Here is a 12,301-nt window from a genome sequence, read left to right on the forward strand (position 1 = left end):
AGTGACCTAAGATTAAGAAAAAAACAAAAAAATTGAAAAAAAAAATTGAATTTTTTTTGAAAAAATATTTGAAAAAAAATGTTAGTATTGGAGCACTTCTATGTGATGCGCCATTACTAAGTCAAATAGTAATGGCGCACCGTGTGATATACTAATGGCGCACTCCTTGGTGCGCCATTAGTATAAAATTCTAATGGTGTGATGCTAGTGGCGCGCCTGTAGTGCGCCATTAGTAGCCAAAACAGGTGCGCCACTAGCAGGCCTTTTCCTAGTAGTGCGAGGACACATGGGAATTATCGTCAATCTAGTTTTCATCATGCTGATATGATTCGCGTTCGTTACTTTGATAATTTGATATGTGGGTGGACCGGTGCTTGGGTGCTGCCCTTCCTTGGACAGGCATCCCACTTATGATTAACCCCTATTGCAAGCATACGCAACTACAAAAGAATTGAAAAAAAAAATTGAATTTTTTTTGAAAAAATATTTGAAAAAAAATGTTAGTATTGGAGCACTTCTATGTGATGCGCCATTACTAAGTCAAATAGTAATGGCGCACCGTGTGATATACTAATGGCGCACTCCTTGGTGCGCCATTAGTATAAAATTCTAATGGTGTGATGCTAGTGGCGCGCCTGTAGTGCGCCATTAGTAGCCAAAACAGGTGCGCCACTAGCAGGCCTTTTCCTAGTAGTGCGAGGACACATGGGAATTATCGTCAATCTAGTTTTCATCATGCTGATATGATTCGCGTTCGTTACTTTGATAATTTGATATGTGGGTAGACCGGTGCTTGGGTGCTGCCCTTCCTTGGACAGGCATCCCACTTATGATTAACCCCTATTGCAAGCATACGCAACTACAAAAGAAGTATTAAGGTAATCCTAACCACAACATGAAACATATGGATCCAAATCAGCCCCTTACAAAGCAACAGATAAACTAGGGTTGAAGCTTCTCTCACTCTAGCAACCCATCATCTACTTATTACTTCCCAATGCCTTACTCTAGGCCCAAATAATGGTGAAGTGTCATGTAGTCGACGTTCACATAACACCACTAGAGGAAAGACAACATACATCTCATCAAAATATCGAACGAATACCAAATTCACATGACTACTTATAGCAAGACTTCTCCCGTGTCCTTAGGAACAAACGTAACTACTCACAAATCATATTCATGTTCATAATCAGAGGGGTAAGTATGCATAAAGGATCTGAACATATGATCTTCCACCAAATAAACCAACTAGCATCAACTACAAGGAGTAATCAACAATACTAGCAACCCACACGTACCAATCTGAGGCTTTGGGACACAGATTGGATACAAGAGATTAACTAGGGTTTTAGAGGAGATGGTGCTGGTGAAGATGTTGAAGATGGACCCCCTCATGATGAGAGGATCATTGGTGATGACGATGGCGATGATTTCCCTCTCCTGGAGGGAAGTTTCCCTGGCAGAACAGCTCTGCCGGAGCCCTAGATTGGTTCTGTCAAGGTTCCGCCTCATGGCGGCGGAGATTCTTCCCAAAAGCTTGCGTATGATTTTTTTCCAGGGTAAAAGACTTCATATAGCAGAAGACGGGCACCAGAGGCCTGCCAGGGAGCCCACGAGGCAGGGGGCGCGCCGAGGGGGTAGGTCGGCCCCCACCCTCATGGCCAGGGTGTGGGCCCCCTCTGGTACTTTCTTCGCTTAGTATTTTTTATTAATTCCAAAAATGACTTTCATGAAGTTTCAGGACTTTTGGAGCTGTGCAGAATAGGTCTCTAATATTTGCTCCTTTTCCAGCCCAGAATTCCAGCTGCCGGTATTCTCCCTCTTCATGTAAACCTTGTAAAATAAGAGAGAATAGGCATAAGTATTGTGACATAACATGTAATAACAGCCCATAATGCGATAAATATCGATATAAAAGCATGATGCAAAATGGACATATTAGTCGGCCCGTGATGCATTTAGGGAGACCCATGGATGACTTGTCGGACAACACAAAGATAGCATAATTGCGAAGGACTCTGTGTCCACTGACAAAGCCGGCTAGGATTTGTAACCCTAGGTTCTCGGACTATGGTAACCCCTTTATCTCTGATATTACTATTCATCCAACCTAACTTTAAGGGGCATCCTACAGAATGCTCTGCTAGAATCATACTCGTCGATTAGGAAGAGAGGTGTGAGACAATGTGTCAGAGAGAAGCCTAAAGATAATGTGCGTACAGGAGACACGTAGGCAACTCTATGTATATAGAAAGGGTCGATGGGAATTGTGCGTGTGTATGCTTGCGAGAGGAAGAGTGCTTGTGATAAAGGTTAGTGAAATAGGTAAATGGTTACGAGAGGGAGGGAGGGTTATATCGAGAGCATGTGTGCGAGAAGACACCTCGCGAGAGAGTGTGTGAGCATGTGTGAGAGACCACTGATGGAAAGTGAAACTACACGTAAAAGACAGTTGTACAAATTGACTAAAGATATAAATTGTATCCAAATATTAGGATGGGATCATGATATTTGCAATTCGCGTAAGGAACGGTCACTGATCCATCAGACATCTAGATTCTATCGAATTTGAGCATGTCTATGTTATTATTCGACACAATTGATCCACATAGTTAGTATTTTGAACTCCAGACAATGCATCCCTTTAGCAATCGAATATAAACGTGAGTATAGTTCATGTTGTGTGTGTAAAGCACATTATACATACGAAAGTTACACAATGAACATTATAAATAGCTACCTATGAACTAGCATATATTTGAATTCAACTTAAGGTGGTTTAAAAAATCGAATTCAACATGAAGTCCATTCAATTATTTGAATTTGATATCATGGCATTTGTAAATCATACCTAAATTATGGGGGCACCAATCTTTGCTCTGATTTTGTACATAATAGCATATGTAGTCGTGTACAAAATAGATTCAAATTTAGCTCCTCCATTAAAAAATAATCGTAGTTATACGATTTTCAAGTGTCAATATTTCAAAAAGAAGCAGATAATTTAATGAGGTTTTCGAACATACAAGGTCAAATTTAACGTTGTCTATTTAGGTCAATCCTCAAAGTTCAAGAGTACTCTAAACGTGAATGCTTGTGTTTCAAAATTTCGAACGAAGCGCTAAAAGAGCCTCTACTCGCTCGAAGCCTCGTGAGACCAATGTTTGGTAGTACAAGGAAATTACTTTTCTAATAACTCCGACCCGTGAAACCTACCGGCCCGATGTCCAAAGGTCTAAACCGGGGTAGGTTTGTAGCTTCATCTAGACACCACACAACCGCCCACTATTTGGGACATCTGGGACTACCATCCTACACCCGACCCACAGTAGGTCCGAAATTTAAGAGGGGAGTTTGTATTTTCCCCAAATTTCAAACAAGTGCGTCCCATCTACTGTTCAAAAAAGCCAAAAACAAGCACGTCCCAGACCGAAACATGTTTTTCCCCCACCCACCTGTCTGATTCCCCATTCGTACTCCGTGGGTGCAAAAACTACATCTCCACCAGCCGCGAAACCCCGGCGTCCTCCGTCCGCCACCCCATCCCACCCATCAACCGCCACCCTCCTCCATCACGCCGGAGCCGATACCCCGACGTCGTCGTCCACCGCAACCTCAACCGCAACACCCTCCACGGCTAGTAGTTGAAGCCGAGGCTGAGCCATCCGTACCCGAGCCAGTTCAACCACGCTGTCCTGCGCCTCACCGCTACCACTCCAACTTCGCCACTCTCCACCGCACCGGAGCTGTTCCTACTATGTCGTTCGCCGCCTCGGATCTACTTCCCCTGCGCCGATATATGGCCACGGCAACACAGTCAACAATTTGGCCATGGTTTGTCCAAGTATCCACGGTTCTCCAAAACATTGGTTCCCCCGGGAGAAAAAATAAGATCGCTACGACATATGGAGGAGACCACACTGGCAACCGATAAGGGTACTCCTCTTCCTTATTCGTGCAAATCGTACGTGTCTGCTTGCATGGTATTCATCCCACAGAAAACACTAGTTGACCAGTTCTTGATACTAGATGTTCCTAGTAACTCGCATGCACAAGGTTTCTCCTCATATACTATTTCACATTAGCTAGTGGTCCGTCGCCCCCCCTGAATTTCAATTATTGGTCAGTTTATTCTCAATTAAGGGAATCATTCCCCGGCGTAACAGGCGCTAGTCCGCCTATTACGCCAGGGAAGCAGCGTCTCGGTATTTATATTAGGGGTGTGTGGGGCCTAGAGCTACTAGCGCCCGATCTGGAGGTCGGCCGGGATTAAAGGGATGGCCTGGGGGTGCTGCCAAGCATAGCGGTGGTGTGAGGTCGAGGGGAGGGCGGGGCGACGGAGGCAGGGGTCTGGGCCGGTGGTCGCTAGCGGTTCGAGAAAGTTCGTCAACAGTGACTGGCGGAAGGTAGATGTAGGCCATCAGCCCATTCCTTATAGATCGGACGGTTCATTAAAAAAATTCGACTGGCCTATTTATTTTCAGTTGACTATTATCTTGATATGATCACATGTGGTGGTGTGCTAGAGGAGTACCTGCATTTCCTGTGCTCATATATTACAAAACCATACGGAGTAGAATCTAATTTTGTTTGCCATGCGATGTTGTAGAGCTATCATATGTATCATGTCATTTATTTTTCAACCACCTGCTATCTGCTACTTTTACAGTGCACTAGTTCTGCACACACTTCACCCATACTCTCACTATTGTGTTTTTATGCAAGGGTATTTCAGAGTATGCCTCGAGAGAAACAGAGAAGAAAAGAGAGAAGCTGCTCCAGCTTTCTATGCGGGTAAGCACGACACATTACAACTCTATAAAGGGTGTAGTGTGAGCAGATGGAGATGGTAAACATATCTCTGGAGTTGATGACCTCGCTCATAATGAACCACCATCCCAGGTGCTTGCTTTAACTTTGTAGTGTCATATGTGGTTTCATGTTCCATATGGTGTCTAGCTTGTATTCGAAAGGCCTAAGTCGGTCTTTATTAAGATAAGGAAAGCTATTTTTTACATGAACCACCATCCCGTGAGCACCAGAAGACAAATAGCTAGTCAGGGCACTAGTCGAGCTAGTGACAAGCCCAACAAAGACAAGCATCACCTGGAAGCCAATTAAAAAGTCGCGATGGTGGCGAAGCAGCCTGCCTCCCACCAGGCTCTCAGGTCCGAGATGATCATGCTCACCACTCTAGCTGGATGTCTAGATTGTATTGCTTCCAATTTGGTTAAGTTGCATCTGCTTAGCTTACACATTATACCTTTGCATATGACATGCCTTTCTGTTTTTGGTACATACTAGTACATCTGTGTATTAACCATGTTCCTACATACAACTAATGTTCATGTGTATCCCTCATCAATCACTTCTGATGAGGCAGTCAGGCAAGTGGACTACTCCTCATTTAAAGAATGCAGCTTTAGCCTCCCGACATGATTCTCAAGAAACAGCCAGGCTAGATGAAGATAGTGAATGTAGCTCTATAGTTGATTACCGCATTTCACCTACACTAGCATCGCAGGTGCTTGCTCTAACTTGGCAGCATGATATGTGGTTGCATGTTGCATATGGTGTCCAGATTGTAATTCTTCCAATCTGGTTAAACTGCATGTGCTATTCTGCTTAGCTTATACTTTATACCTGTTAATGTGACATGCCTTCCTGTATTTAGTACATAGTACATCTGTCTATTAAGCATGTCCTTACATAAAACTATTGTTTTTTGTATCCCGCATCAATCAATATGACGAGACACCTTTAGTATATGCAGTGCAATATTAGTTGCATCTTTCATATGATTTATAACATGCACTGCTTGTAATTTGTTGAAATTCCATTTATGATGGGACGCTTTTAACTTGGCAGAGTCATATTGGTTGCATCTTTCATGTGGTGTCTAGCTTGCATTGCTTCTTATTTGTTGGATTGGTTTCTACTTAGTTTACACAAACAGTTGTGAACATGCCATGCCATCCTGTTTTTCGTACATATTCCATCCTGGTATCATGTGTTTGCCTTACATCAAAGTAGTGATTGTCAGTATCATGCATGAATGAGTTCTGAATAGAGAATTTTATTGCTTTTTCTTGTCGGTTTTACTTGACGATTCAAAATCAATAAAGCGGAACGAAGTTAGCAAGGCAGCGGATAAAGGTGCTCCTTCCAAACGGAGGGCCTCTGCAGTTTCTACTCCTCCATTCCCCCAAGATGATTTCCAAGACAACACATGCATAGACACTCAACATAGCTGTGTTTATGATGAGCATGTCTCCCCTAGTGCACCATCATCGGTGCTCCCTCTAACTTGGCACTGTTATATGTAGTTGCATGTTATGTGTGATGTATAGCTTGTCTTGCTTCTAATTTTGTTGAATTCCATCTTCTTACTTTACGCATTATACTTGAATAAGACACGTGTTCCTATTTCTAGAACATACAATATCTCTCTATCACACCATGTTCTTATATAAAATTACAACTATTGTGCAACCTACAACAATCACTTATCATAAGACACGTTTGACTTCAAAGTGTGATATAGGTTACATCTCGCATTCTTTTCTAGCTTGTTCTACTAATTTGTTGAAATGACACTTATGATGAGACAGTTTTAACTTGGTAGAGTGATATTTGTTGCATCTTTCATATGGTGTCTAGCTTTCATTGCTTCTAATTTGTTGAAATGCCTTCTCCTTAGTTTACTTATCATAAGCTGTGAATATGCAATAGCACTAATGACAAGAGACCTCTAACTTGGTAGTGTGATGTTGTTTGCATCTTGCATATGATTTATTTCTTTTACTGCTTCACATTTGTTTAAACTCCATTTATGACGAGACACTGTTAACTTGGTAGAGCGATATTTGTAGCATCTTTCATATGGTGTCTACCTTCCATTGCATTGCTTCTAATTTCGTGAAATGTCTTCTGCTTAGTTTACACATCATAGTTCTGGTTATCTCTTCCGTCATGTTTTTCATACATATTACATCCTCCTATCATGTGGTTGTCTAACATCAAAGTTTAGTTCGTCTGTATCATGCATCGATTTGCTCTGAAGAACAAAATTGTTATTCGTTTTTCTTGTCGGCTTGACTTAACATTTCACAGAGAAAGAGGAAGAAACACAGAATGGCAGGGAATGGGAACCAGAAGAATCCTGCAAATTCTGCTGGCACTGATGGTGCAATAGAAGGTCAATGTCCAGTGGAAAATTCTACAAACAGGGTATCCCATCCTACACGAGTTGTAGAAAAAGCCAAACAGAAACAAATAGCTGCCACCAAACAAGCAGAGACAACCCTAGTTCTTGCAACACCTTCCACAGTACTACTAGCTACATGAGTTACTCGTGCGTCAACTGAGCTAGCAGCACGTTCCCAAGAAACCTTGCCACCTGACACTACTTCCCAAGCACTCTTGACACAAGACGAGTTGGCAAGATCAGATGAACCTTGTGAGATTCAACAGCAAGAAGGTAGTTGCTGGAGTCAAGTTACAGTTGCATGCTTCTTTATATGTAGTCTCACAGTTTGATGTACACTAACACTTCCTATGTTCATTGTTGGACTAGCACCTAGGCACAGGAGGAAACAAACATCAGGGATAATGCTCGATAGGTTAACTAAATCTAGAGGAGGAAGAATGGAGATCCGTTTTGAGGCAGGTTGAAAAAGGCCATGTGATGCTACAGAGTCAGCGAAGCTAGTATCAGAGGTAGTGGTTGCCGTTAGGTGTCATGTACGTATCCTCCCAACATGGATTCAGTGCAGGGATGACAAAGACGGAACCCAGTTCAACACCTTCCTCGACAAATTTTCTGTAAGTATGGTTATGTATGGAAACTAGTAATATCATCTTGCCCTGTCCCATACTTTCTAGGTTGCTGATAATGAGACTCCCATAATTTTCAACAGATGAGGTTCAAGTTGGATAGCCAAGATGATGCAACCAGACAAGCTTGCACCCATGTTTTCAAGTCTGCTCTGCGACAGTATCGGTATAACTTGAGGAAAACTCACTTTGAAGGCAAGGCTAACAGTGAACCTTCCCAAACATCTCCAGTGGAAAATATATCGGATGAAGAATGGAGGGGCCTTGTTAAACACTAGTCTGATCCGAAGTATCAAGTACATTATATATATGTGATCACATCACATGTTGAAGTCCTATTTATGCATGTGCCACACAAATCTATCTTCTTGTAGGTGAAATGTTCAAAGAACAAGGCCAACCGTACGAAAGTGAAATTCCAACAGACGACAGGATCTCATAGCTATATTGCACACTGCGAGGCTCTTGTAATTAGCTGTTGTTTCACTCTTTTTGCTTTACCATATTATCAGATATATATTGACTTGTTCCAAATGTAGAGGAAAGCCCGCAAGGACCAAAAAGTACTTGAACCAAATGTTGTGAAAATCTTCAAGGATTGTCACACCAGCAAGAAGAAGGGCATGACTACACTAGGAAAAGCCGCCATTGTAAGTCCTTAATCCTCATGCCTTTTAACTACTAGTTACTCTGACTTGTGCCTTGAGCTGCATGGTTTGCAGCCAATGTCTATTACTCTTTTCAATTTTATACACAATTGTCTTAGTGTATCATTTTTTTTGAAATTGCACGACAGTGGGAGAGGCTCCCACTGACTTTTGTATTACTCACAAGGGATCAATTACAGCATTGTTACAATGGTGGGGTGTGAGGCCTTCCGGCCATGTGTTTTAGGCTACTATCACAGTACCTACAAACTTTGTATGTAGTTCTCTAGGGAGGGACGCAAGGTCTCCTTACAATTGTGCAATAATAAAGCCAAGATCTCCTTAAATCTAGCTAGCCACGACTGAAAGGAATGTGGGATCCCCTTGAAATAAAGGTTGTTTCTCTCCTTCCATAAACTCCAAGCCGCCAGCAGGAAAATGTCCATGAACAATGGCCGGCGCCAGCCCTCTTTGCCAGCATGTATGAGGGTTAGTCTATCACCAGAGCTTGGCCAAAGTATGCCAACTTTTCCCCAACAATGTTGGCTGAACGGGCAACTGAAGAATAGATGCTCGACAGTTTCCTCAGGGGGCTTGGGCAGAGCATGCACGTATATACGTTCCCAGTCACATTAAAATGACGACGTTTCAGCATATTTCTAGTGTTCAGTCGATCAACCATCAATAACTAGCCAAACATTTTGAATTTGATTGGACTCTTGGCCTTCCACAACCACCCAAAAGCCTTGTCACCAACCGTGTTCCTGAAACAGTGATCATAGTATCTCTTGGAGGAGAAAGATCTTCCAAGGTTGCAAACCCAAGAATCATTGCAGGCCCTGTCAAGCACAACATGCATGGATCCCTGCTGAATATCTCTGATTTCCTGCCTAGCTTGCGGTGAGAGAGGTAGGTGGAAGATCAAGCTGGGGTCAGAGGCAGTCAGGATATTAGCCACGGGTTCATCTTCATTCTTGCAAAAAGAGAAGGCTCTGGGGTAGAGCTCCATAAGAGGGGTGTCACGGTCATCGAACCATGCATCTTTCCAGAACAGGGAGGATGAACCATTGCCCAGAAGAACCTTGGTGATCCCGCGGAAAACATCACTGAACTACATCATGTCATGCCACCAGAAAGAACCCAACTGATCCACAGCATGCGGAACCCTGTCAGAGTAATACGTGTCCCAGATCAAGGTCACCCAGGGAACATCATGGTGGTTATAAAATTTAAACAAGTGTTTTAGAAGGAGGGCCGCGTTCTGGGTCTTGATGTCAATGACGCCGAGCCCCCCTTTACTTTTGGGCCTACAGACCAACTCCCAAGCAGCGGGGGAATTGTTTTTGACACCATCCTTAGAATTTTTCGCCCAAAGGCAGTACCTGCGCAACTTATCAGGTGTTCAACAACCCTAGGATGCAGTTTGATCGTGCACATGGCAAAAATCAGCATGGAAGTGACAGCAGAGTTGACCAGTGTCAACTTGGCCCCTGAAGACATCAACACAAGAGCCGTTGACATTTTCTTTTCCACCTCGTGTACCAATGGCATTAGATCGAGTAGCGTCGGCCTCGTCGTGCCCATGGGGAGGCCAAGGTAAGTGAAAGGCATACATCCAACAGAGCATCCGAAGATGTTAGCCAAGTCAACCGCTCGATGCCGATTAATGTTAATGGGAACAAGCGTGGACTTATGAAAGTTGATTTTCAGACCCACAGAGGCTGCATAATCTTCCAGGATAGATTTCATACGGGTAGCTTGGACAGGGCATGCCGGCATCACCAGAATGGTGTCATCTGCATACTGCACCACCGGATAGTCACCGCCCCGACTACAAGGGATGGGTAGAACGAGCAAACCTCGGGCAAAAGCATCATTGACCGCAGCCTGGAGAAGGTCTGCAGCAAGAACAAAAATCAGAGGAGAAAGTGGGTCGCCCTGGCGCACCCCGCATTTGCAATGGAATTTTCTTCCCGGGACCCCATTGAGTAAGACAGAGGACACACCAGAGCCAAAGATTGAGTGCATCCACCCTAGCCACTTGTCATCAAAACCCATATGTTTCATAATCTCCATCATCGGGGCATGTTCAATGGTATCAAAAGCTTTGGCAAAGTCCAGTTTGAGCAACATTATCTCACGCGACGATCGCTGACACTGGTGAATGTACTCAAACGACCAAGCAAGGCAGTCCTGTATAGTTCTCCCCTTAATGAAGCCATACTGGTTTCTGTGGATGATTGTCAGAATGACTTTCTGCAAACGATTGGCCAGGATCTTGGTGATGATTTTTAGGCAGCAGTTCAGCAGTGTTATTGGTCTATAGTCATTGGCAGTTTCAGGAGAAGAAGATTTTGGAATCAAGGTAATAAACCCATCACTGATGCATCCAATATCCAGGTTGCCATCATGGAAATCCTGACATATTTTGTAAAAATCCTCTTTAACGATTAGCCAACAGCTCTTAAGGAAACAACCATTAAAACCATCGGGGCCCGGGGCACGATCGATGGGCATTTCTTTCACTACTGCGTCAATCTCCGCAGTAGAGAAAGGCTCGGAGAGCACTTCCAGACCAGGGATTCGTCTGATAATCCGGGGGAGATCAAAACTCATGGTAGTAGGCTTGGCAGATCCCAGTCCCTCCTTATAAGTTTTGTACAAAATTCCTTCTTTGCCAACGTGGTCACTAACCACGACGTCACCCTCCCGCAGGTTAGCGATAGAATTATGCCTAAACCTCTCAGTCGCCAGGGATTGAAAAAGTTTGGTATTTTCATCAGCGAACCTGAAGTATCTTACCGTGCACCGTTTCCTCCAATATTCATTCTGATACTTCAGCGGCCTGTTAAGATGTAACTTCAGTATGCATCTGAAAAAAAATTCCTATATGAAAAGAACTCTTTTATCCGCGATACTGTCCAAATGCACAAGAGCCTCATTGCTGTTCTAGATCATGATTCTTAGTTTGGAGATGCCACGACTCTAACTCTTAAGCTCATAACGGAGGTTTTTCAGTTTTCTGCATATGAGCGCAGCAGCATTTGGGGCATGACAGGGTTTGGACCAGGAACGGGCTACCACATCAGAGAAACCCTCGTGTAGGACCCAGTAGTTTTTAAACCGAAACAGCCTGGATTTGGGGATTTTTGACTCAATGGCTACAACGCATGGAACGTGATCTGAGACTGGTTTACCAAGTGGCAGGACCATAGTGTTCGGAAAAACAGTGGTCCAATTTGACGAGGAGAAGAACCAGTCGAGCTGCTCAAGCAAGGGATCATCTTGCATGTTACTCCAAGTGAACGATCGTCCCTTAACAGGCAGCTCCATAAGTGATTGTGCATGGATGAATTCATTGAACAAGAGCATATCAGCAGCATCTCCACCTGGTTTATTTCTATTAGTCGGTGAGCGAATGAAATTAAAGTCCCCCAGAATCAACCAATTCTCATTATTAGGTATGTTGAGATCGGATAACCACGAGCTGAAATCCATCCGGCGCTGACCAGAACAAGGGCCATAAACCTTAACCAAATTCCAGGCCTCATTCGATTGAGTTGAAATAAAAGAGACACCCACAGCATAGGACTCAATCAACCAAGGTGAGCCCACAAAGAGGGAGCTATTCCAAACTGTGAGGATACCACCGGAGGCACCCACCGAGGGGGCAAACACAAACTTATCAAATCTCTTAGGACAGAAAGTTTTAATAAAAGCAAGATCAAAAGATTCACGTTTAGTTACTTGAATGCATAACACCGAACAACCACTAGAGTCTATCGCATTATGAAGAGCCAAAAGTTTAATGTCAG

This window comes from Triticum aestivum, chromosome 3B, assembly GCF_018294505.1.
Source record: "Triticum aestivum cultivar Chinese Spring chromosome 3B, IWGSC CS RefSeq v2.1, whole genome shotgun sequence".
NCBI classification, from domain to species: Eukaryota; Viridiplantae; Streptophyta; class Magnoliopsida; order Poales; family Poaceae; genus Triticum; species Triticum aestivum.